Below are 25,863 nucleotides of genomic sequence, written 5' to 3'. Positions count from 1 at the left end.
TTTCTGTGGTTTTATCTTGTTCCTTCATCTGCTACAGAGTCCTCTACCTTTTCATTTTGTCTGCATTTCTATGAATGTGGTTTTCCTTCTACAGGCTGCAGGATTGTAGTTATTCTTGGTTCTGTTGTCTGCCCTCTCTACTTCTCTTTTCTGCTCTTATGAGATATTTCTCGTAATATTTTGAATTTATTTTGGTGTTTTTCTTCTATCATTGAGTTGTATTGCAAAATGTCTTGCTTGATGATTAATGCAATTAATTTCATTCTCAGACATTTTCATATTTGCCTGCATTGTCATTCATTTATACATATTTTTATTTAAAAACTTTTTATTTACCCTTTATCCCAAGGGATTTTGTTTTGTTTTGTTGAATTCCATTGGATTATATATTGTTCTATTGCATATTATCAGCAATATTATTTGTGTCATGGGAATTAGTTAAGATTTTCTTGGTGATGTAGTACATGGTCTTTTAAAAAATGTTTTAATTGTGTTTTAAAAGAATGGGTATTTTTCATTGCATATAAAATACGGAGTTGTTCAATTGGCATTACTTTTTATTATGCAAAATGAACAAGTTTTAGAGATCTGTTGTGCTTATAGTTAACATTGCTGTTTGTATAGTTAAAATGTGGTGAGCATAATTTCATGTTAAGTGTTCTTACTACAACTAAAAAAAATTAAGTTCTCTATACATCAGTGATGATTACATTAAAAGTATTCTATTCACCTACATTTTACTTATTTTGGACAATTTAATTTTCTAATTTCTGAGAGAGTTTTATTTAAATCTCTAGCTATGACTATAGAATTTTCCATTTTTTTTCTTGTCCCTCCATGAGTATTTTATTTAGTTATTTTAAAGCTGTTCATTAGATGCTTGGCAATTCATGACTATTGAGTTTTCTTGGTTAACTGTATATTTTACTAGTGTGGACACATAATTTTTAATACTATACGTTTTGTGTTTTACTTTATTTGATAATAATGCTAATTGATTAGTATGGCTACATGTGTTACTTTTACATGCTTATTTTTGCTATTATTTTTCTATTTATATATTTTTTCTGATATTACATATATGTAGTTGCACTTTTTTTAGTTTCAGTCATTGTGTGTCACTTTGCTTTATCATGTGTCTGATTGACAGCTTAGAACTGCTTTTTTTCCTAACCAGTATTACTCTGTCTTTTCAAGGAGTAATTTAATCCATTTTTATTTACTCTTATTGTGTTTGAGTTTATTCCATGACTCTCTTATTATGATTTCTATTTCCTATGCTTTCTTGTTGATGGTGTTTCATGTCTTTCTTATCCTTTCTTAGACTTTAAAAAAGAAAAACATTCCTTTTTCTGTTCTTATAGTTGATTTATAGTTATGCATCCTAATTCTATTCTTCTGGTGGTCACTCTTGACATTTTAATACACTATTTAAACTTAGAACCTTGTATTACAGATGAAAGGGCCAAGGGCAGAAAGTATAAACGATTTTTCCCTTGTTACTCAGGTGATAGATGTGGATCAAAATCCTTAATCTCCTTAGGTTCAAAACTATTTTCTTTCTTAAATCTCATCCTTTCCACAATATTTGACATGATGGATCATATGTTATTATACTGTATTCTCCCTTGATGTGTCAGCAAATATGTTGGTTAGACAGTGGTTGTATTCTCCCCTCACGATTTTCACCAAGGTACTAACATGGTCAGAGATGGTACATTATTTGTTAGAACAATACTTTTCTTTGGTGAAAGAAAACTAGTTACATATCATCATTTATTCAGCTATCTTTTATTGCACAAATGAGTAAGATGCTATTCTTGTCGTAAAGGACCCTACACATAGCCTACTGGAGTAGATAAACAATTGAATAGAAAAAGTACTAGCCCAGAGATGTTAAATACATCTGAAATCTCCTTGATATTCAGGGTGTTGTCCATGGAACAGCAGCACTGGTAGCCTCTGGAAGGTTTCTAGAAATGCGGAATCTCAGGCCAGACTTCCTGAATTAGAATCTTCCCAAGATCCTAGGTGATTCATACGCACATTAAAGTTTGAGAAGTACACCTACAACTAATCTTGTTTTCATTCTTCCCAACACCAAAGAAAATCAGAAGAAGAGAATTGCAGCAAATCCCTCACAAAGTATACAGGACTTTATGACATAGAGGTGGCCACTCCTGGGTTCATAATTTTTATTATACTTATCTTTTTCTTCTATTTTTTCACTAGTTTTATCATCTTCTGACACTATATGATACTTAGTTGTGTAAAGATACAACTTTTTGGTAAAGGTGGAATGTAAATTTTTCAGAGAAGTAGTTCTTTGTGATTAAATGCTGTGCAGTCACAGTAGATTCATAACCAGTTTTTCTCTGGGTATTAATTATTTTTTTCCATTTTCGGGATAGTAAAGGAATTCATTCAAGTGTCACCTTTCCAGTGCCTTGCACACTGGATGATTTCATACACATAAGCTAGAATACCCTCAGTCCCTCAGCAAAGATACTGACTAAGCAACCTGCCATAGTTACTCTCCCAAAACTGTTTCGTAAGGGGTGTTTTTCCCATAACTAAGAATGATTTGAAAAGAAGGCTGAAGAATACGCTGAACTGACTTTGTACATCATCTTTAGTTGAGCGTGCATTCTCAAAATTATCAAAATGACATAAACCCATGATTGAATACACTTTCTTATTCTGAAGTACCCACAGATTTTTAAAAAAAATATTGAGTGGAATTCTATATAGCTTAATTCAAAATAATAATGAAATGACTTTACACATGCTTTCCAGGTCTGTTCCATCTTTCTAGGCTTGACAAAAAATGTATCTCATCATGATGCTTTCTTTGATCACTATAATATTTCTGAATATCTATAAAGAAAAAAATTTATTTGGTTAATTTATAATGAACTTCTTTAATATTTCTTTTATTATTTTGAATAGTTATTTAACTTCACATTTCATTCTTGAGTCTTGTTTACAGAATTTGACTGCAAATTCCTTGAGTACAGGGATATATTATTTTGTATTGTTTTGCCTTATAGTTAAAATATTCTCTGGGTATGTGTTCTAAAACTTCTGTGGGAAATAGAGACACAGATGTAGAGAACAAATGTATGGACACAAAGCGGGGAAAGTGGTGGTGGGATGAATTGGGAGATTGGGATTGACATATATACACTAATATGTGTAAAATGGATAACTAATAAGAACCTGCTGTATAAAAGAATTAAAAAAATAAATAAAGCCCTCTGTTTAAGAACTTCAAAAAAAATTAAAACTTCGGTGGCTCTTCACTAATTAAATCCTGCTTCTTAAACTTTTTCACTAAAGTATTTTTAATAAAGAAGGAATGTAAGATATTATTTCTGAGGACTTAGGGGGCTAAACTGAAGCAGGAAATAGAACTTAAAATTTATTTCAAGTCTTATTCTGTCCTAAAAGTTTGTTCATATTTCGCATTTTACTTCATAATATATCCCTTTTTTGTTGTTTTATTTTCAGATAAAAATAAAATAAATGTTCTAGAAAAATAAGATATGCTTGGGCCATGGCTTAGCTTTCCTCATGGCCATGGCTATAGAAACCAGCAGTAAGTTTTCTCCATTTTAGAATGTACAAGAAACAGAGGGAGCTTAAACTCTTTTCCTGAGGATTCTAGGCCCTTTATAGTCTTGCCTCAGATCAAAATATTCCAGTCTTTTCCTTTTGGCATCTAACTTTGGCTATAGCCAATTCTATTAGTTTCCTGGGGCTTCCATAACAAAGTACCACATGCTAGGTGCCTTAGAACAACAGAAATTTAATGTTTCGCAGTTATGGAGGTTAGAGGTCTGAAATCGAGGAGTTAATAGGGCACACTCCCTCTGAAACCCATGGATGAAGGAGGTGTCCTAACTTGACTCTTCCAGCTTCTGGTGGCCCCAGACATTCCTTGGCCTATGATAGCATAATTTCAATCTCTGTCTCCATCTTCACACCATTTTCCCTCTATGCATGTCTTTCTCTATGTCCAAAATTCCCCCTTTTATGTGGACATTTTGAATTAAGGACCCACCCTAATGAACTTATTGTAACTTGATTACCCCTGTAAAGACCCTATTTCCAAATAAAGTCACATCTGAGGTACTGGGGACTAGGACTCCAGCATATCATTTTGGGGGGACTTAATTCAATCCATAACACCACTTGAAACACCATCTTTCCCAGTATATCACATGCGTTTTCCTCTGTAGGTAGAGTTGCCAAATTTAACAAATAGAAATACAGAAGCCTCAGTTAAATTTTAATTTCAGATAAACAACAAATATTTTTTTGTGTAAGTATGTCCTAAATAGTACATGGTGCATTCGTATACCAAAATTTGTTGTTCTTCTTTATTTCAAATCTGAATTCACCTAGGAATCCTGGATTTTATCTGGTGACCTTACTTCCAGGTTTTTGCCTACCTTAGTTTGATTAAACTATCTTTCACAACTCCCCGTCTGACTTTCCCTTCAGGATTTGGTTCAAATACCACCTAATCCAAGAAGGCTTCCCTGATCTTTCCATCTGGAGGTAATCTCTTCTTCTTCCTAACTTTGGCAGAACTTAACCTACACTTAACCTGAGGTGTTTAACAGATTCAACCTTATATTAAAATTATTTATGTATTTATCTTAACTACCCTACTAAAAAGAAATTCAAGGGCCAGAGTTTTGTATGATTGAGTTTTCTATCCTATTTAGCATCTAGCTCAGCTCCTTGGGATGGTAGACATTCAACAAACAAACAAACAAACAAAAGACAAACAAAAAAACCTTGTTCTTATTTGATTTGACTTGCTGAAACAAGTAAAATCAACAGCACCACTTAATAACAGGAGAGATAGAAATACGTGCAAAAATCTCTACTCTATGGTAGAACTCCAAGTCTTTAACAAAATGCTGCCTGTTTTCTAAAATGCAGCCTCTTCAGAAAACCACTGGTTTGACCTATACTAAAACTAAACTTAAAACCTACCTAAACTAAAACTTCATCATCAGGCATAGACTCCCATTTCCCTGATTTATTATAAAGGATTAAAGTGCTCACTGGTATTTACTTTGGATGATTTATGCCTAGATTATATTTACAGTCAGTGTGGAAAAAAGTTTGAAGGGTGTATTCATACCACATTTTTCAGAGACAGCCTGGCTGTATGTGGGTTGGCAGTGCATAATAAAAAGAAGTCGGAGAGGGGCTTCCCTGGTGGCGCAGTGGTTGAGAGTCCGCCTGCTGATGCAGGGGATGCGGGTTCGTGCCCCGGTCCGGGAGGATCCCACATGCCGTGGAGCGGCTGGGCCCGTGAGCCATGGCCGCTGAGCCTGTGTGTCCGGAGCCTGTGCTCCGCAGCGGGAGAGGCCACAGCAGTGAGAGGCCTCAGCAGTGAGAGGCCTGCGTACCGCAAAAAAAAAAGCAAAAAGAAGTAGGAGAACCAGACTCATTTTCAGTAGCAATAGTCCTGTTCTGTACTAATTGTGGGATAGAGATGCTCTTTATTCATTCTTTCATTTATTCAGCCACCCAAAGGGTCATTAATCATTGAGTCAGTTCAAAAGCATGCTTAAGTTTTGAACTGGGTAATGCCATCCAGGCCTTTCTTAGCATCGATACTTTTACAATTAAAATTCAGTGGAATTCTTTTCTATTATTCATGCCAAGGGACAGAACAAATATCCTCCTTAAGTTGTAATTTAAAATTTTAATATTAAAAAAAATGCTCTTTTTCCTAAATTGGCAAACTGTGGGTCATCAGTTTGTTGAATACTACTAGGTATAAGCCGTCCCCTACACTTGAAAAAAAAAAGTAGTTTCTGTCTACAAATAAGGTTGGAAAATACCAGGTTTAAGGGAATTCTCTATTGCAGAGCTTAGCTATTTTAATATGTATACTTGATTGTGTAATAATCGGTCTAATCTTTGTGTGCTTTAATTATCGATATTCCTTGGGAAACAAAACCATCTCGTATTAAGTTTTCACTGTAGGATTAAGGCTTGATCTGTATATATAAATCTATATGGTAATGTATGCCATACAGCTTCTTTTGTTGTTAATATCTGCTGAATGTCAGCTTAGTAAACATTTTTGTTCCTCAAAAAAAAAAAAAAAAAAAAAAAAAGATGTGCAAGATACACCAAATAATGTGTTAATCGGGTGTGTCAGTCAGAATTCTGTCAGGGAAACAGAAATACTATGAGCATCGTGGAATGAGAAATTTATTGTGGAATACTAGCTCCCGCAGGTGTAGGAGTCACTGGGGAGGGAAAGTCTGCAAGGAGGAGTTAGAGAATCAGAGAAAAGTCACTAACAAGCCTTCTAAACCTGGGGATGTCCAGTTACTAGAGTGGGATCACAAGGTAGCCCTGGTAGAGAGGACTATGGAAGGCTGTTTTTCTGTGTCTGGGATCACTACTGGTCAGCAGCATCAGCAGATGGGAGAGAGAGCTGGACATGGAGTGAGGACCACTGAGGACAAGTTGGAATCTGCATGCTGCTTTACATTCCTATTCCACACATCTAATTGTGGTGACTTTCAAAGTTTAATGGCGGCTGCTTTGCTTCTGCCTTCCAAATCTCTCACACACTTCTTTTTGGGCCAAGTCTAATGAGAAAATAGTCAAGGAATGGGATTGTGGGAAGTGTAGTTCCAGCTCACATAAACTGACACAGAATAAAGCCACCACAGTGTGGTTTGCAATATAGTTCCTATCAGAGAAGAACACTTTGCATCATGTTTCGTAATTCTAGTCCCATCACTGACATTAGAGCTGTATGATCTTGGGCAAGTGACTTGTTTTTGGCTTCTCTTTCCATATTTTCTGAATGTGTGTTGGGGAGGAGGGATGCATAGGGTATCTCTCAATTTTGAGATTTGAAGAGAATTAGGGGCATCCTCAGCCAACCCTGTATACAGTATATTCAAATAGATTTTGTAGAAGAATAATAAAGATTATAGAGTCATATTATAGGGGTGTAATAAATACTAGATACAAGTCTGGTAAAATTCATTTGCTCTTGCCAGGAACTCAAAATAAGAACTCTCTAATTAGACATTGACTGTTTTCTAGAACCATGAGGGCAAATTTAAAAAACAAGAAGAAAAGGAAAACTATTTCATTTTCAAGCTGGACATTTTTTTAAACATTTACTTCCCAGTGTCATTTCTCCCCCCAGATTATTCTATGTTATGCTTTTTCTGAGAAGTTCTAAATGATTGGTTTTTCTTGCTTTGCAATTTTTTCAGCAGTTATAAGAGATAAAACCTGCTTCATTGGTAAAGTTAATTTCTATATGAATTTAGATGATTAATAGAGAAAATAGTTTTGATATATTGAAACAGCGTTGCCTTTTCTGTAACTAAAGAGCACGTGTATACAGTCAGCCTTCTGAACCCATGGAATCCAAGGGCTGATTGTTCTAGGCCATTTTATCTAAGGGACTTGAGTACCATGGGAACTGTTATCCGGGGGGTTTCTGGAAGCAATTTCCCATGGATACCAAGGGACACCTGTCTGATGTATTACTTTTGTCAAACATTTATGAGGCGCCTACTGTATCCTAGTGATCCTGGAAACACTGACAATACAGTTGTTCATAGAAGCACAAGCGACAGGCTAGCCCTATTGCTGTACAAACATCCATACAGATAATTTCAGTGGGAGGAGCTGGCTTCTTTAATAGATTTAGTCACACAATCTTATGAGTGCACAGAAGAAAGCCAGGAAGGACATCTTTGAACGGGTGATATCTCAGGTGAGGTGCTTTTCTTTCCTCTTAGTTTTGTTTGTTACAATTTAATGAAAGGGAGTTAGCCTGGTGAAGGGAAGAGAATAGGAAAGGGAAATCTAGTCATAAGAACATCAAGTGAGAAGAGGCTGGAAAGAATGGCTCTTTGTTGCACTGTGTGCCAGACATTGGGCTGTGCACCTTGCTTAATTTCAGTAAAAATCCCATAAAGTAGGACTGTTTTTAAGTTTTTCTGTGAATGTCAGATATGAGGGAAGAGGAGGCAAGAATTCAGCCTCGAGTGTTAAGGAGAGCCTGGGCTCATCTAGCGAATAAGCTACGGCTGTGTTTTCTGAAGGAGGAGACATCAAAAAGTGTTGAACATAAGTTCGGCACAGTCAGGTATTTTGAGGATGAAGTTGAAATGGGTAAGAGTTGTAAGGCTGGGAACCAATTCGAATGTAATAGTAATAATCCAGGCCTACCTTAGAATGTATCAATAGAAAGCATTTTATGACATGGTCTGATTAAAAACATTGGGCTATGGGGAAATCAAATTTAGTCATCTTTTTCACCATTGAAATAGTTATGGATCTACATACCTTATAACATGTAAATTATAACTAAAATCTGATTGTGGTTTCAGGTTTTCTTTAAAGTTGGTTGCTCAACTTAATGTGCCATCAAGCTTTAAAGTAGTTGAGCAGGCATAAATTACATCACAAACAGTATAAGTAGCCAACCCTCGTCTTTTGTCCCTTTCTTCATTATTAAAAGAAGATAATAAGGCAGCAATCCACACAGTTAAAAGTAAATTTTTTACTTTATTTCCTGTAGTTACAAGTGGCCATGTGACATAAATCTGCCTAATGAGATATAAGTGGGAGACTATCAGGACTTCTGGGAAGATTTTGTTAGCTTGATAAATCTACCACAGTTATTTTTCTGCCTGCCCACAATCGAGCAGAGGCTTTTTTGTGCCACACATCAGGAGTAACAAAGCAGGAAGTTTGAGAGAGACTGCTTACTTGAACATGGGTACCAGCGCTGAATTGCCAAACCCAGGTCTCTTGTTATATGAGAAGATAAATCCCTTCCCTGGTTAAAACACTTTTATGGTTTTCATTATCTAAAGCTGAATGCAGCCTGATTTCTTGTTACAATTGTATCACCTTCCCCAAAAGGCAACCTCAGAAGAAACAGGCTCAGGAGGAGATGGCGGTGTAAGTTATCTCCTAAGTTTATCTATTTAACTCGTCTTGACATTCTCCAAGCAATTGAATATTGAGTAGCACTCTGTAAAATGTGCAAACATTTTTTTTTCAGTAGGTGACATCTTTCAGCAACTTTTCTTATTGGTAGATTATAATAAGAAGGTATGAAAAGCGTTTGGCTCACTTGATAAATTTATGTTTAACAAAAAGAAGGGAAGAGTTGTGGAAGCAGCCTGAAAAGAAGGGCCAGAAATGACTAAAACATCCACTGGACAAGACTGAATTCTACTACCTAGTCAGAATGTTGTCAAAAGATATGCTGATAGGTAATGTGGAGAATGAGATAAAAGAGCTAACCTATTTTTTCTTGAGCTGGAAAGAACACACTTCAGGCAAGTAGTTGACAAGCAATTATCTAATGTAATTTTTTTAAAAGACCTTGAGGCTTGGACCTTCCTTGGAGATTATTTTCAATTTCTTATTCAATTTTATTTTTGCATCAATTATAAGCATTATCTTGTAGGTCACAAACAAGAAAACATCACCAATCATTTAGGTCCAAATTGGAACCCACTCTTTGTGTTGATTAGAATACGCGGGCCCCCAGTAGTAAAAGTATGTGCAAAACTGCTAAAGAGAACTCAATCAGTGTAAACTTAAGCAATCTGAACTGAAAAAAAAAGTCTAAAAGACACAGGTAAATGGGATCTTTTCAACAAATGATGTAGGAACAATTGGATATTATCTGAAAAATAAATCTGGGCATATACCTTATACCTTTCACTAAAATCAATGCAAAATGGATCATAGACCTGAATGTAAAATACAAAACTATAAAACTTCTAGAAGATGAAATAGGGAAAAATCTAGGTGACCTTGGGTTTGGCAATGAGTTTTTAGATACATCACCAAAAACATGATCCATGAAAGAAAAAAGTTAAGTTGGACACTGGGTGCAAAATACACTGTGAAGACACTGGTGATCACTTTGTAGTTTATACCAATGCTGAATTATAATGCTGTACACCTGAGACTTATATAACAAAAAATAAAATTAAATAAAATTGACCAAAAAAGACATTGTGAAGAGATTGAAAAGATCAGCCACAGACTAGTAGAACATATTTGCGAAACACATACTAAAGGACTTGTATCCAAAATATACAAAGAAATTTTAAAACTCAACGTTAAGAAAATGAACAACCTAATTATACAATGGGCAAAAAGCTGAACAGACATGTCATGAAAAAATATCTACAAATGGCAAATAAGTATATGAAAGGAAGCTTAGTATCATATGTCATAAGGGAATTGCAATTTAAAACAAGGATAAAAACACACACCTGTTAGAATAGCTAAAATCCAAACAATTCACAGTAGCAAGTGCTGGCAAGGATGTGGAACATTGGGAACTCTCAATCATTGATGCTGGGAATGAAAAATGGTACAGCCATACTGAAAGACAGTTTGGCATTTTCTTACAACGCTAGACATAGTCTTAACTGTATGACCCAGCAATCATGTTCCTAGGTATTTACCCATTTAATTTCAAAACTTATGTCCACATAAAAACCTATGCTCAAATGTTTATAGCAGACATTCATAATTGCTCAAGTTAGAATTATCCAAGGTAAACGGAAAAATTGTGGCACATACAAACATACAGTGGAGTATTATTCTCTAATAGAAAAAGAAATGAGTTATCAAGCCATGAAAATACATGAGAGAAACTTAAATGAGTCTTGCTAAGTGAAAGAAGCCAATCTGAAAGTCTACATACTGTATGAGTCCAACTCTATGACATTCTGCAAAGGACAAAACGAACTGTTCCATTTTTCTATAAATCTAAAACTCTTCAGTAAAATAAAGGGTCTATTAATTTTAAAATCTTAATTTTAAATGTTAGAGCAGTAATTTACTGTAAGTAGCACCAGAAATCGTCAACAGGTCAATTCTAAAAGGAAAGAAACAGTAACCGCATTAAGGCCATGTTTTTAAAAAAATTTTTTATTATACTTACAAATAGTTGCAACAAACCTTAAGAGGAAATATTATCCTAATTTCTACAAACAAAGACACTCAGTTTTAAAAGTTCTGCAAGTTGCCTAAGATCACATGACTAGGAACTGTTGGAGCTAGGCCTAAACCCAGTTTCTTCTGATGGTAAATCCCAAAGCTGTCTAAACCTACCATAGTTATATACTTTGGCTCTGGAATGAGCAGACCTTGCTTCACATCCCAGCCCTGCCATTTCCCAGCTAGTTAGCCCTAGATAAATTACTTATGCCTATAAACTTCAATTTTCTTAATCTCAGAATAACTTAGTAAGAGTTCTGCTTGATGAGTCTACTGTTGGAAATAAAGTTAGCCTAAAGCCTGTAACACGTTAACCAGTATAAAGTTCTCTCCTATCATCATCACCACGATCTTCTGTACCAGTGGCAGTGGGTGAGTTAATGATCCGAGGAAGTATTGTACACAGAAGAAGAACAAGTACATAGAAGAGCCCACAGTTACCAAAACCAGAGAATTAATTTTTACAAAGGAAAAGAGTGCAAAACTAGGCATAGCTGGCACAAGTCTGGGATCATGCTGTTCTTCATCTTTTTTCCTTCAGTATCTTTATGTAGATAAAATCAGGCAAAAAAAAAAAAAAAAAAAAAGGGCTATTACCTTAGCTGTTACTTTAACAGGAAAGTGAGCCAGAAAATTACAGCTCTAGGGTAGATATGAAGCCGGAAAAGGCTCTTTTTTTTTCCTACTTGACTCTGTTGTTAAGTGGGTGTGGTGAGGAGGAATCACATGACAGTCTTTTCTTTTGAGATTTTAGAGCAGAAACTATTAGAAATGCCTCCCCATTTTGCTGCTTCCCTAAAGCACAAGTGTAACTGGAAGTTTGGATTTCTAGAATAATGATAAAATGGAGTTAAATTTCCAAGATGTTTCAAATGCTCAAGAGGGAATTCTGATATTTAAAGTGATGTTTCTAGAGTAGTATACCACTTAACCCCACTTTGATATGTGGACAAAGGCTATGACACAATACCTGGCATATAGTAAGTGTGCTATCAACACTGAATGAATGAATGACTTACTCTTCCACTCCCACCTCAATCGTATTGATTTTCCTGGTGTGCCTCTAGAAACAACTGCCGTTTAACAACCTCTTCTGGGAGAATCTGCGGATAACTGAGCAAAGTTTTGGAAGCATCAGTTTTGGAATCACTCCATGTATGTGTGGCCTCAAATCACAATCCTTATAAGGATAGGCAATAGGTTGATGGCTGTCTTCTCTGGACCAAGGAAAGGAGATGATTTTCTCTGACTCCTGTAGTTAAGGTTTTTTTAAAATGAGTGGAAGCCCAGGTAGGAGCAGAAATTGATTCAGGCTCTTCACGTAGACCCTGTTATGGACTGCATATTTATGTCCCCTCAAAATTCATATGTTGAAGCCCTAAACCCCAGTGTGATAGTATTTGGAGGTATGGTCTTTAAGAGATAATTAGTTTTCGATTAAGTCATGAGAGTGGGGCACCAATGAAGGGATTAGTGCCCTTATAAGAAGACAGAGATTTTTTCTCCCAGACATGTGAAAACACAGTGAGAAGGTAGTCATCTGCAAACTGGGAAGAAAGCTCTCCCCAGAACCTGACCATGCTGGCACCTGATCTCAGATTCTATCCTCAAGGCCTGTGAGAAAATAGATTTCTGTTGTTTTAACCACCCATCAAGTCTATGGTATTTTGTTATGGCAGCCCAGGCAGATTCAGACGGACTCCTTTTGGGCTTGGTGATAGGCACAATAGAACCAGGAGAAGGTGAAAGAAGAAACAACACCTGGAGTGTGTGAATCTTGCTTTAATTAACAACACAAAGTGTATGACACCATTATGATCCAAACTGGGCTAAACAGGGCTGTACAAAGTAACCAGAGAAAGAGGTTCTCAGGGGTTTGTGCTATCAGCTAGTTATTGTGAGGCTTTAAAGCTCATTAGTTTTTTGTTTTGTTTTGTTTTGAGATCACTGTAAAGTGATATAATTTAACTCAGATAACATATATTATTTTTCATTAGTTGTAAGACACATTTGGTTTTGTTCATATTTTCCCATATCTGAAACTAGAATGTGTTTCACAATTATATCTTATAATATTTTCCCTTTTGGTTTAACTGCTCATAAAATAATAATGTATCTTACAATTGAGCCTCTTCGATTTGATGAAATATGATGTGAAGAACATAACAGTACTTTCATTTCCTTCTCATATGATTATTTCGTTATTCATTCAGCAAATGTGTATTTACTTAACCAATAGTGTTCTGGGTTCCATCTGTACTTGGTGCTGGGATCAAAGGTGAATCAAACCCCTGTCTTCAAAGAACTCACTGCTGACAAAGCAGACTTGTACACAGATAAAAAGGTGAAGGGTAATAAGAGCTTGAAATAAGACAGTCACAGTAAGATGAGAAAGATTGGATAGATATAGAAACTTGTAAGGAGGTAGAATTGAGAAGGAGCTGGTAAAGTTTGAGTAATGGTGTGGATTTTCAAGATAGAGAATACAAAAGGAAAACAGGTTTTTTTGGTTTGTTTGTTTTTTCTTGTCTGTATCTTTTTTTTTTTAACATCTTTATTGGGGTAAAATTGCTTTACAATGGTGTGTTGGTTTCTGCTTTATAACAAAGTGAATCAGTTATACATATACATATGTTCCCATATCTCTTCCCTCTTGCATCTCCCTCCCTCCCACCCTCCCTATCCCACCCCTCCAGGTGGTCACAAAGCACCGAGCTGATCTCCCTGTGCTATGCGGCTGCTTCCCACTAGCTATCTACATTACGTTTGGTAGTGCATATATGTCCATGCCTCTTTCTCGATTTGTCACAGCTCACCCTTCCCCCTCCCCATATCCTCAAGTCCGTTCTCCAGTAGGTCTGTGTCTTTATTCCTGTCTTACCCCTAAGTTCTTCGTGACATTGTTTTTTCTTAAATTCCATATATATGTGTTAGCATATGATATTTGTCTTTCTCTTTCTGACTTACTTCACTCTGTATGACAGTCTCTAGGTCTATCCACCTCATTACAAATAGCTCAATTTCGTTTCTTTTTATGGCTGAGTAATATTCCATTGTATATATGTGCCACATCTTCTTTATCCATTCATCCGATGATGGGCTCTTAGGTTGTTTCCATCTCCGGGCTATTGTAAATAGAGCTGCAATGAACATTTTGGTACATGACTCTTTTTGAATTATGGTTTTCTCAGGGTATATGCCCAGTAGTGGGATTGCTGGGTCATATGGTAGTTCTATTTTTAGTTTTTTAAGGAACCTCCATACTGTTCTCCATAGTGGCTGTACCAATTCACATTCCCACCAGCAGTGCAAGAGTGTTGTTCCCTTTTCTCCACACCCTCTCCAGCATTTATTGTTTCTAGATCTTTTGATGATGGCCATTCTGACTGGTGTGAGATGATAGCTCATTGTAGTTTTGATTTGCATTTCCCTTATGATTAATGATGTTGAGCATTCTTTCATGTGTTTGTTGGCAGTCTGTATATCTTCTTTGGAGAAATGTCTATTTAGGTCTTCTGCCCATCTTTGGATTGGGTTGTTTGTTTTTTGTTATTGAGCTGCATGAGCTGCTTGTAAAATTTGGAAATTAATCCTTTGTCAGTTGCTTCATTTGGGAAAACAGGTTTTGATAGGGACCTAATAAATTTTAGATATCTATCAAACATATAGGAATTGATGTGAAGGACTAGACCTAAGAGTCCTGGGATGGTCATTTGGATGTTTGAGTCATCGGTATGTAGTTGCCATGGGTGTTAATGAAATTGCTTAGAATGAACATGTTGAGTAAGAAAAAGCCAAGGATAGAACACTGGGGGTACACCAGGACAGGAGTGATCAGAGAAGGAGGGAATCTGGATGCAGTAGTCTGTAAGAAGTTACAGAGGAGAGTTACAGGAATGTTGCTATAGGAAAAAATCAAATGAGATAGGTCTGCAGAGTCTGTTAGATGCGGAAATTTAAATGACTGTTGATGTTATTATTAAAAGCATTCTCTGGACTAATATTTAATATTGTTTCATTGGTTTTTAATTAAGCAATCATTGAGAAATGACTATGTAAAGAACATGTTTTCATCTGTTTCAAACTGCTAAGGAAAACTTTGTTTTATATGTTACATGATATGTCTTGTATAGGTAATGTCAAATTGAACTCCTTCAAGATTTAGTGTAAGGAAAGTTTCTGTCAGCTGAAGAACTATTACATTTCCTTTCATCAGACATGAGAATATGTGATCCATTATTCCAGTTTTTATCTTGGCTGCCAGCAAGATCAGAGCTAAAAGAAATGCTAAATCTTAGTGACCTTCTGACCTCAGATTCTGGGTAGTATCATCTCTACCCCTTTTGCTATCTCTTTCCTGATCTCTTTTTGCCTTTATCTTTTATGTTCTTGTGTGTTTACTAAAAGGAATTTCAAATATATTTTGGAAAGATGGGAGGTATAAATTATAAATAACTAAAAATAAATAAAAACACCATCATGATGTATTTTAGAATTCATTTGATTTTTCTACTGAAATAAGGTCTAGGGCATGAGTTAGTAGTTAATATTAATGTGTAGAAATGAAGGCGTGCATTTTTAGTCTCCCTTTGCATGATATGTGACAGCAAATCTTTTTTCAAACTATTTTAAGAGTTGAGCTCATATCATTAATTATTCAGGTGAACTAATCAAATAATAAACCCTAAATCCACATTGATTTCAATCTCTATTCAGGACACTAGGGAAAATAATCAGTGTTTGCTGAAGGAATGAGGAAAATTGGAAAGGAAATAAATGTTATTTTTAAAACCCCTTCAGAATATATTAAATAGGGAGAAAAATTTGACAGCTATTTTAAAGGTAATTGACAGCATCTCTTAAAAAAATATCATATTACTTTCTAATGTGACAGTTATACCATTACATATAGAACTCTTGGTATAGGAAATAGTATGTTTCTTAATTGTTTTAAGTGTTGGTTAAATTTATCTTATTGGTGATTAGTGAGGATTAGAAGTAACCTAATTTCTTCTTTTTTAAAATTAATTAATTAATTTTTGGCTGCATTGGGTCTTTGTTGCTGTGCACGGGCTTTCTTTAGTTGTGGCGAGCGGGGGCTACTCTTCGTTGTGGTGCGCAGGCTTCTCATTGTGGTGGCTTCTCTTGTTGCGGAGCATGGGCTCTAGGCACGCGGGCCTCAGTAGTTGTGGCACACAGGCTCAGTAGTTGTGGCTCGCGGGCCCTAGAGTGCAGGCTCAGTTGTTGTGGCGCATGGGCTTAGTTGCTCCGCAGCATGTGGGATCTTCCCGGACCAGGGCTCGAACCTGTGTCCCCTGCATTGGCAGTTGGATTCTTAACTACTGTGCCAACCAGGGAAGTCCCAGAAGTACCCTAATTTCTTACAGAGTCTTGTGGAGCATGTTCCAGGTGGCTCTGATGAGTTTTCAACAGCGTTTAATAAAAATCTGGTAGGAGCAGAAGATGACCTAATAATGGTTAAAGTCATAGCTACAATTTTTAAGAAGTTTCAAGATGTCAGGTACTGTGCAAACAATCTTATATGCATTGTTGTATTAAGTCCTCACAGCAGAATGATTACCAGCACTGTTTTTCATATGAGGAAAGTAAAGCTTCAAAAGACCACCCAGTCCAAAGTGCCAGACTTAGGATTTAAACCTACGATTTTAACCTTTATATTCTATTGACCTGGAATTCGTTCTTCTCAAATGCAATTATTCTTCAAGTTTTGTCCACTTTACCTTTTAAATATTTATTAAATCCATTCTATAATCTTTGTCAATATTCACTTCTATTTCAGGCTGCCTGGTTTTTTCCTGAACTTTTGCAAAAGCCTCATAATTAGAGATTTCCATCATGGTAGAGTGAAGAGGGTACCATATTTTTTCCTCAAAAAGCAACTATAAAACTTTGGAAAATTATCAGAATCAACCATTCAGAGCCCTGGAAATTGATGATGATTGAAAACAAACTGAGAAGCACTGGTTAGAAAAGTTAACTTTCAGATACAGAAAGTGGGAGTCCAAAGAATGTTTACTTGTAGCTGCATCCAGTTTGATAATAAATAGCAAAATGGCAGACATAAATCCAGCCATACCAGTCATTACATAAAATGTGAGTGGACTAAGCACCCAGACCAAATGTAAACACTGTCAGACTGAAAACAAAGAAAATAAGATTCAATTCTATGCTCTCTACAAAAAACACACTGTGGATTCATATTCAATTAAATTGGAAATAAAAGGATGGAAAAAATACACCATGCAAACAGTAATCATCAAGGATCTGGAATGACTACATTACTATCAGACAAAACTGACTTTAAGATAGATATATTACTAGAGACTAGATTACTAAAGAGGAATATTTCCTAGTGATAAAAGGGTCAATTCTTCAAGAAAATAATGAGAGTGCCCCTGAGTATGTAATGCAAAAACGAACAGAAGTGAAAGGAGAAATAGACATTTGAACAATAATAAGAGACTTTTATATCCCACCCTCAAAAATCGACACACACACTAGATAGAAAGTCAGCAAGGATGTAGAAGACTGAACAATGCTAACTACCAACTTGACCTAACTGACATTTATGAAACACTCCAATCAATAAACACTGAATACATGTTCTTTTCTAACGCACATGGTGAATTATTCAGATTAGACCATGTGTTAGGCCATAAAGCAAATTTCAATGAATTTAAAAGGACCAAAATCATACAAACTGTGTTCTCTGAACAAATTACTAGTAAGTTAGAAATGAACCAAGCCCTATGCATCATCCCAAAGGTACAAAATTCCAGTTCACTAGGTTTCAAACCTTGTTCATCTATAACTTATTTATGCGTGGTGATTAGTATCTATTAGTATCTCTAAAAAAATTTAGACTGCCACGTATATAGAATACTGTTAAATCTACTATTAATACCCAGTATGAAAAATAACAAGGGATTAATTTAATTGATTCGGTCATAAAATATTTCCTGAGTGCCTACTCTGTGCCAGGTGCTGTTTTTATTGTTGAGGATACAATAATGAACAAGTACAAACTTCAGAAAAATAAATTCCCGCCTTCATTTAGCTTTTATTTTAGAGGAAGTTAAAAGAAAATAAAATATGCCAATTTAATGTATATTTGAGAGCAATAAGTGTTATGGGGACATATTAAACAGGGTATGAAGATAGGGAATGCTGGGATGGTGAGGTAGGGCTGCAAATTTAAGGTTAGGAAAGACTTTATTGAGAAGGTGGTATTTGAGCAAAAGTTTGGAGAACTGAGCCATATAAACGTTAGGGGGAAGGGCACTCCAGGTAGAAAAAGCAGTAAGTGCAAAGGCTCTGGGGTGGAAGTAAGCTTCTAGTGTTGGCAGAACAGCAAGAAGGCCCTTGTGTCTGGAGCAGAGTGAGCTGTGGGGAGGATGACAGGAGATGAGATCAGAGGGGTAAGAGACGGTGTGACAAGGATTTTTTTTTTTTTTTTCCCCCCACTGAGTGAGCCATTGGAGGATGGGGTTTGGACTGAGGAACAACACCATCTGACTTTCTATTGGTAAAAGAGCATGCTGGCTGATGTGATGAGAGTAGAATGTAGGAGGTCAAAGATAGTAGCGGAAAGGTAGGCGAGAACACTGCTGTAGTTATCCAGGCAAGAGGTGATGGTGGCTTGGATGGGGAGAGTGAGATGTAGAAGGATTCCACATATCCAGTGTTGTGAGGGAAAGACAGAAAAATCTCCAAATACATTGGGGGTGTGGAATGAGAAAAAGAAAGAAGTTAAAAGTGACTCCAAGTTCATAAACAAAAACCTACTTTCCACGTTCGCTTGAGTAACAAGCCAAGCCACTGCTGTCGTCAGCTCGGCAGTGTGTCCTTTCTGAGTGCTCACTGATCTTGCCTGTCCTGTGCGTTCCTCACAAGGACATCTGACTGCCTCCAGGGTAGGGGTTGACAAACCTCTGTAAAGGGCAAGAGAGCAAATACTGAGGCTTTTCAAACCAAACTGAACTTTGCCACTGTAGCAAGAACATAACTATAGACAGTACGTAAACAAATGGGTTTGTCCATGTTCCAAGAGAACTTTATTTTCATAAACAAGTGGTAGTGGGAATTGGCCTGCCTGCCACAGTTTGCTTACTCCTGCTCTGGAGTGTAGCTTAAACATTATATCTCACTGTCATAAGCAACATGCACTTATCCAGCCCTCCAACCTCCTTGTGGCTCCTCAAATAATCCAATTACAATTCCTGGCATAGAGTAGATGCCCCATGTTAGTAGAATTCATGGATGCTGGGGCCTCCTATACCCACACATACCTGACCCTCCAGGCCCCTCTGCTATGTCATGACTTAGACCTGAACTGCTTACAGTCCACTGTCAATACCTCCTCCACCAATACATGGCATGAACCAAGATCATTCTTATAACATTTTCACACTATTTTGAAATTATTTATTTATGCTATTCTTTATTTCCAAGGACAAGAATGAGGACCAGATATCACTCATCTCTGTTCTCAGTGCTTAATATAGTGAATGGTGCAGATATAGGTTCAATGTGTGTTTCTGAAAATGAATTGGTTGTACATGTATATAATGGTCAGTGAATAAAGCCACTGATTATATTTCTTACCAATGAATTTATTATGAATTGATAATACTTAAAAAATGGAGCTAGGGAAGAGGCAGGAGATCACATTAAAAAATAGACCCCTTGGGCTTCCCTGCTGTTGCAGTGGTTGAGAGTCCGCCTGCTGATGCAGGGGACGCGGGTTCGTGCCCCGGTCCGGGAAGATCCCACGTGCCGCGGAGCGGCTGGGCCCGTGAGCCATGGCCGCTGAGCCTGCGCGTCCGGAGCCTGTGCTCCGCGGCGGGAGAGGCCGCGGCAGTGAGAGGCCCGCATAGCGCCAAAAAAAAAAAAAAAAAAAAATAGACCCCTCTGTTCTTGCGCTTTAGGCCATTGGGTATCATTTTTGTGTGATTGGGACTCAGAGGTATCTTTCCCTAAATTTGTTTAATGCTTCATGAAAAAGCTATCTTTTTTTCATGTTTCTACAATTAATTAATGAAAGAAATAATTTTTCTTATGATTGGATACGAAAGCTGCCAGAATGATCAACCAAAATGTCCAGTATATTTTTCACAGTTGAGCTATAACTTTGTGGGTCTGCTTCCTAATAAGAACCCCTAATGAAAAATTGCATGTGACACAAGGCCAGTGCCGCATTTGATTCTGAGGCTACATGGAAGCTTTCACACCTGAGGGCCCATCTGCAGTGGCCCCTTAATTATACCTGTGTGGGGAAAAGTCTGCTCACGGTGTTTAATATGATGCTGAATGCTCTTGCTTAGCGCTACTGCTTATCTGAGGAGAAAGGCAACGGGAAGGATTGTGGACAATCACCCAGTGTCATGAGGATTAGGGACCACCAGGATTTGTTGTATAAGCAGGAGAAATATATATATTTCTATATATAGAAATATATAGTTATTTATAGGCATTTGCTTATATTATCAAAAAGATACAATGTGTAGGATAAGCCAAAAACTAATGAAAAGTATTGTATAGAAAGTGCAGAAACAGGCTGTAGGAGGAAAGTGTTGGAAATTTAGACTCTCTGAATGTCTAATTTCTAAAGTTTAGAATTTTGATTCTGAACCATGTTTGTTTGATTTTTGAACCATGTAACTATAGATGTTTTAGAACATTTGTATTAAAGAAAGAGCAGTCCTTAAAATCTAGAACAAACAGAAACAAATTAATCTAAGTTGATAAGCACACAGAGAGAAATGTTTCACGTTATTTTGTAGTACAGTATATTGATTGGATATCCTTACTGGATTATATTCCAAAGATAAAAATCATCCCAAAAATTTTAGACTGCTTTTAGGAAGCTTGATTTTTGTAGCAATATTAGTATGAAATTATTAGTTGAAATTATTTTTATGGATTATATGTCTATCATTATACAATAGGATAAAGCAAATAAGTAATTAAGTTGTTATTAGGAATTAAGATTATCAGCATAAAAAAAAGGAGGGTCAAAGATAAAATTTAAACAAACACTTCAGTAAAAACCCTGTATTTTTAATTTTGAATAAGAATACTGACATGTATTTGTACCCATGATTTCTTTTACTCTTTCTAACATATATATTAAAAATGTCTATATGTAATACACATGTATGCAGATTTTCTAGTTCTGACCACAGAAAATCCCTAGAAGTAATGCCAAACCAGTAGAAATGTACACCCCTAGAATCTACATCATACCTCTTAAATACAGTTTTTTACTAAAAGGTACCACGTTACCTCAGAGAAGTGATTCATTCCAGGTCTGGGATAGAAGATGTTCAAGAGCAGCCTGGGGACATTAGGTTATGTTAGAAAACAAGGAATCTATCAAACAACTGGAGTCATACAAACAGACATAGGTGTCATCTTGATGGACCTCACACCGGCCAACAGTGGGAGAATTTTAGCATCAGAAGAGTAATACTCAAAACGGATTAAAACACATCAGTTACATAAATATCTATGAATTCATAATGATGCAAAAAGAAAATTCACCATGACTATTGAAGATTTTTAGAGCACCAATTCATATTTCTGAAAACTGATAGCTGTTTGAATGGTGCTTTAAAAATAAAAAGTTAATAAACAGCTCTTTATGAAATAATTTCAACTGTTAACTGAAGACAGTGTCATAAAATCAACATCAACGAATGGTCCTAGGCATTGATCATGAATGGCTCCTAAAACCGTTAAATGACAGATTGATGAGAAACTTGTTACAGGAAGATTAGGCTAACATTAGTTGAACCCAGTGATTAGTCTTTACATCACCAAAGGGATCAATCAGTCTGTATGCACTTTCTGAAGTGATCTTCTAGGAAGGACACAGGACAACCACCTAGTAGTATTCTCTACAAAAGAATTCAACTTAAATCTAATGAAACCTTTAGAATCTACCAACTGGTTTGCATGAAATACAGGGCATGAAGTTTTGTGTTAAATGACATAACATGGATGCTGTCATCCAAATCCATAATACAGGAATTTCTTTGGGACAAATGCTTCATTTTCTTCAACAAATAAATGGCATTAAAATAAAAACTGGGTGGTAGGTGAAAATGTTTTCCATTTAAAGAAATTCAGTAGTCATATCAACCAAGTACAATGTGAGGAACTTATTTGAATTCCAACTCCAATTAGCCAACTCTGAAAGGATGTTTTTGATGTAATAAGGAAAATAAGTTCACAGTCTGAGTATGAGATATAGCTAAAGAATTAATATAAATTTTGTTTGGTGTAAGGCATTATTCATTAGTGATGATACTGAAGCATGTAGAGGTAAAATAATACAATAACAGAAATTTTCATTAAAATAAAAGTGGTGGGTATAGATGAAAAGTGTTGATAATTGTTGAAGCTAGATGGCAGGTACATGAGGGTTGTTATGCTGCTCTGTCTACTACAAGAATGTTTAGAAATAATTATAATAAGCTAAAAGAATGGGTTTAGGCTTTGATAACCCAATTTTCTTCAAAGGGAACTGGTGAATATTCTTGGGGTTAAAATTATTTCTTACAGTCTTAAAAATTTCTGGCCTGTCTTTTAATGCTCCCATGCCTGGACATAGACACTGGCCGTTAAAGAACCAGCAAGTCAGGATAATGGCCATCATCACTGTATCCTAAGCACTTTAATAGCTTATTTTAATATTTAAACAATGCTGAGAGCTAATGTGGCAGAGATGACTGGTGGGCAAGAATACGCATGCTCCCATTGCAGAGTGTAGATTCGTGTGGGTAAGTTGCTGCCTATTCAGGACCACATTTCTAGTCCCTTTTGCATCTAGGTGTGGCCATGTGACTAGTTCTTACCACTGGGACTTTAATGAGAGTGATGAGTATCTGCTGGCTTTGGGGGCTAAATATTATGTGCAGTGCTCCAAGTTTTCTCTTTCTTTCACCTGCCCCCTCCTCATTGGCTGTTGGGCTGACATCAGGACAACCTTGAAGGCACAAGGATGGTGGAATCATAAGATGAAATCAGCCTGTGCCTTTGAGTCACTGGTAGGAGAAAGTTGCCTTAAAGATCTTCCCAATCAGAAAGGGTTACACTGAAATTTGTGTCAGCAAGAAATCTACTTTTTGTGTCAAGCCACTGATATTTTGGGGTTATTTGTTATAGCACATTACCTATCCTGACTTATACAGTTGTGTATTATCATCCCTATTTTTAGATAAGGAAACCAAGCTGGGAAATGTTGGATAACTTGCATACAGAACAACAGTTAGGAAAGGCCAGAGCCAAGACCTGAACCTTGGTCCACTAATCCTTAAGAATATGCTCTTGACCACGACATACCAAAATATTCCATGGTATGGAGACTTTCTGGTAGATGCCCTGTGACCTATACTCCAGCAGCCTTATTACTCCTTACATTATATCTCAAGTCCTGGCTTCAAAGTCTGGATCACTTTTCAAAATCCTTCTTAGCCTTCAAACTAAGGCCTCTCTGAATCATATCCTTTTATTGTTTTGTTTTGTTGCTTTTTACTATGGCCTGACCTATACCTTAGAAATAAGTTGGCCATGAGGATTCCCACCTTTAAGAACTTAAACTTCTGATTATTTACCAAGCAAAGGCTTTGTCTCTAGAAAAGCTTCCCCAGGGGAAACACACTGCTATGAGCTGGTTATTTTATAAATATTTACTTAGATGAGTTGTTCTTAATATTTTTGAGACCAGTAGTACTCAAAGGGTAGTCCCAGGACCAGCAACATATGTGTCATCTATCTCTGGGAACTTGTTAGAAACGCAGATTCTCAGAGCACAGCCCAGACCTACTGAATCAGAAACTCTGGGGATGGGTCTCAGCAATCAGTCTTTTAACAAGCTGTCCAGGGGATTATGATGTACGCTACAATTGGAAAACCATCCACTCACCCATCTACTTTAAAACTCTGCTTGGAATTAAACAAACAATGAAACAAAATAAAATACATTGTTCCTTCAAAATTTCTATAATTATATCTTTCAAGGGACTCCTAGGAAGTCCCTAAATATCTTTATCAGCATATGGACATTATAGTTTGCCTACCCTAATTAGGAATCCTCTTACAACTACTTAAAATTTCTCCTACTTTCTTTCTTCTCTAAACTCTTTTTCATTTTTGCAGACTTTTTCCCCATCTACTTTCTCCTTCCATTGTTTTTATATAGTTGTTGTTGCTGCTTCTCCCTGAGTTCCCTTTGGCTTTGCTCTATTTGCACTAAATTCAGACTTCATTTTGCTGCATTTATTTCACTTTCACTCTGCCTTTCTATCATTATTTTCATTTGCTGCTTCATAAAGGCTGCACCTTGCAGGATTGCCTGTTTTCCAAGGACAAACCTCAAATTATCGACATCACTGAGTGGTCCCAACTTGACCTCCTGGCCATTTAGGTCACAGGTGTCCTTGGTTACATCTCCATAATACCTATTCTTTTTTTTTTTTTTAATGGGACTGTACGTGCAGAAAGTTTACTTAATTCTAATTCCTGCTTTGTGATACACTTATTAACCGTCTATGCTAAGTCCCTCTCATTAATATTACTTGTTTGATTTTATTCCTATTACCCTTTTTTTTCTCTTTTTCGAAAGCACCCACTTCTACTAGGTTTGATAGATATCTTTGAATTTTTATCTTTGTAAAATAGGCACTTTTATGTATATTTGTTTTAAATTTAAATAAATTATATTAATAAAATTCTGTTTGATATTTTCACTGCACGCTGTTTTTAAGAGCTCTCCATGATACTGAGTATAGGTCTCTTGTGGTTTCTAGATATTGGGTTGTACTTGATGTTGTACAACAAATATTTTACTCATTTCTTCCTACTTCCACTCTCAAAAGTAAGGCTACTTAACTTCCTATGGAAATGTCCTTTGTTCGTATAGAAAATAATTGGTCTTGGCAGAGAATAGAACAGAAAGCCCATTATGCTGGTAGACCAAATAGGACCTGTCTCTGTGGTACTTCTTGGTTTTCACCTGTGAATATGTTACAGCTCCAACTTGGAAGGATTTATCAGCTTTTTATTTTTAGCTCTGTTTCCCATTAAGTATGTGGTATCTCAGTGTATTTCTTTCTCTTTATCCTTAAATGAAGAGTACAGTGGATTATTCTTCCAAGTATTTATTTTTAACAGATGTCTCCATGACTTTTTCCCTCCTAGTGGCAAGTGGACACATTCTCATTTGTTCAGTCAAGTTCTGGCTTTCAAAAAAAGTATAATTCCGACAGTTTTTTCCAACATCAGTAAATACTTGGGCAGTTGCACTCACACGTGTGTTTCACAAGTAAGAGTTAAGAAATGCAATTGCATCCCCAAATAGATAATTAAAAACAGGAAATAAAAAACTGTGCATCAAAGCACATTACCAAGAGAGTGAATGGGAGAAAATATTTGCAAATCATACTCTGCTAAGGGATTGGTATCTAGAACATATAAAGAACGCCTGCAACTCAACAACAAAAAACAGGCAAAGGATTTCAAGAGGCATTTCTCCAAAGAATATATAGAAATTGTCAATAAGCACATGCAACTATGCTCAACATCACTAATCATTAAGAGACACAAATCAAAACCACAATGAAATACCACTTAACACACATTCAGATGCTATTACAAAACAAAACAAAACAAAAACGTTTTGGAGAGGATGCGGAGAAATCGAAACCCAGTGTTTTGCTGGAGAGAATATAAAATGGTGAAGCCTCTGTGGAAAGTGGTATGGTTGCTCCTCAAAAAAATAAAAATAAAATTACCATA

The sequence above is a fragment of the Phocoena sinus genome, chromosome 4 (genome assembly GCF_008692025.1).
Source record: "Phocoena sinus isolate mPhoSin1 chromosome 4, mPhoSin1.pri, whole genome shotgun sequence".
Lineage (NCBI taxonomy): Eukaryota > Metazoa > Chordata > Mammalia > Artiodactyla > Phocoenidae > Phocoena > Phocoena sinus.
This window is presented reverse-complemented; position numbering follows the sequence as displayed.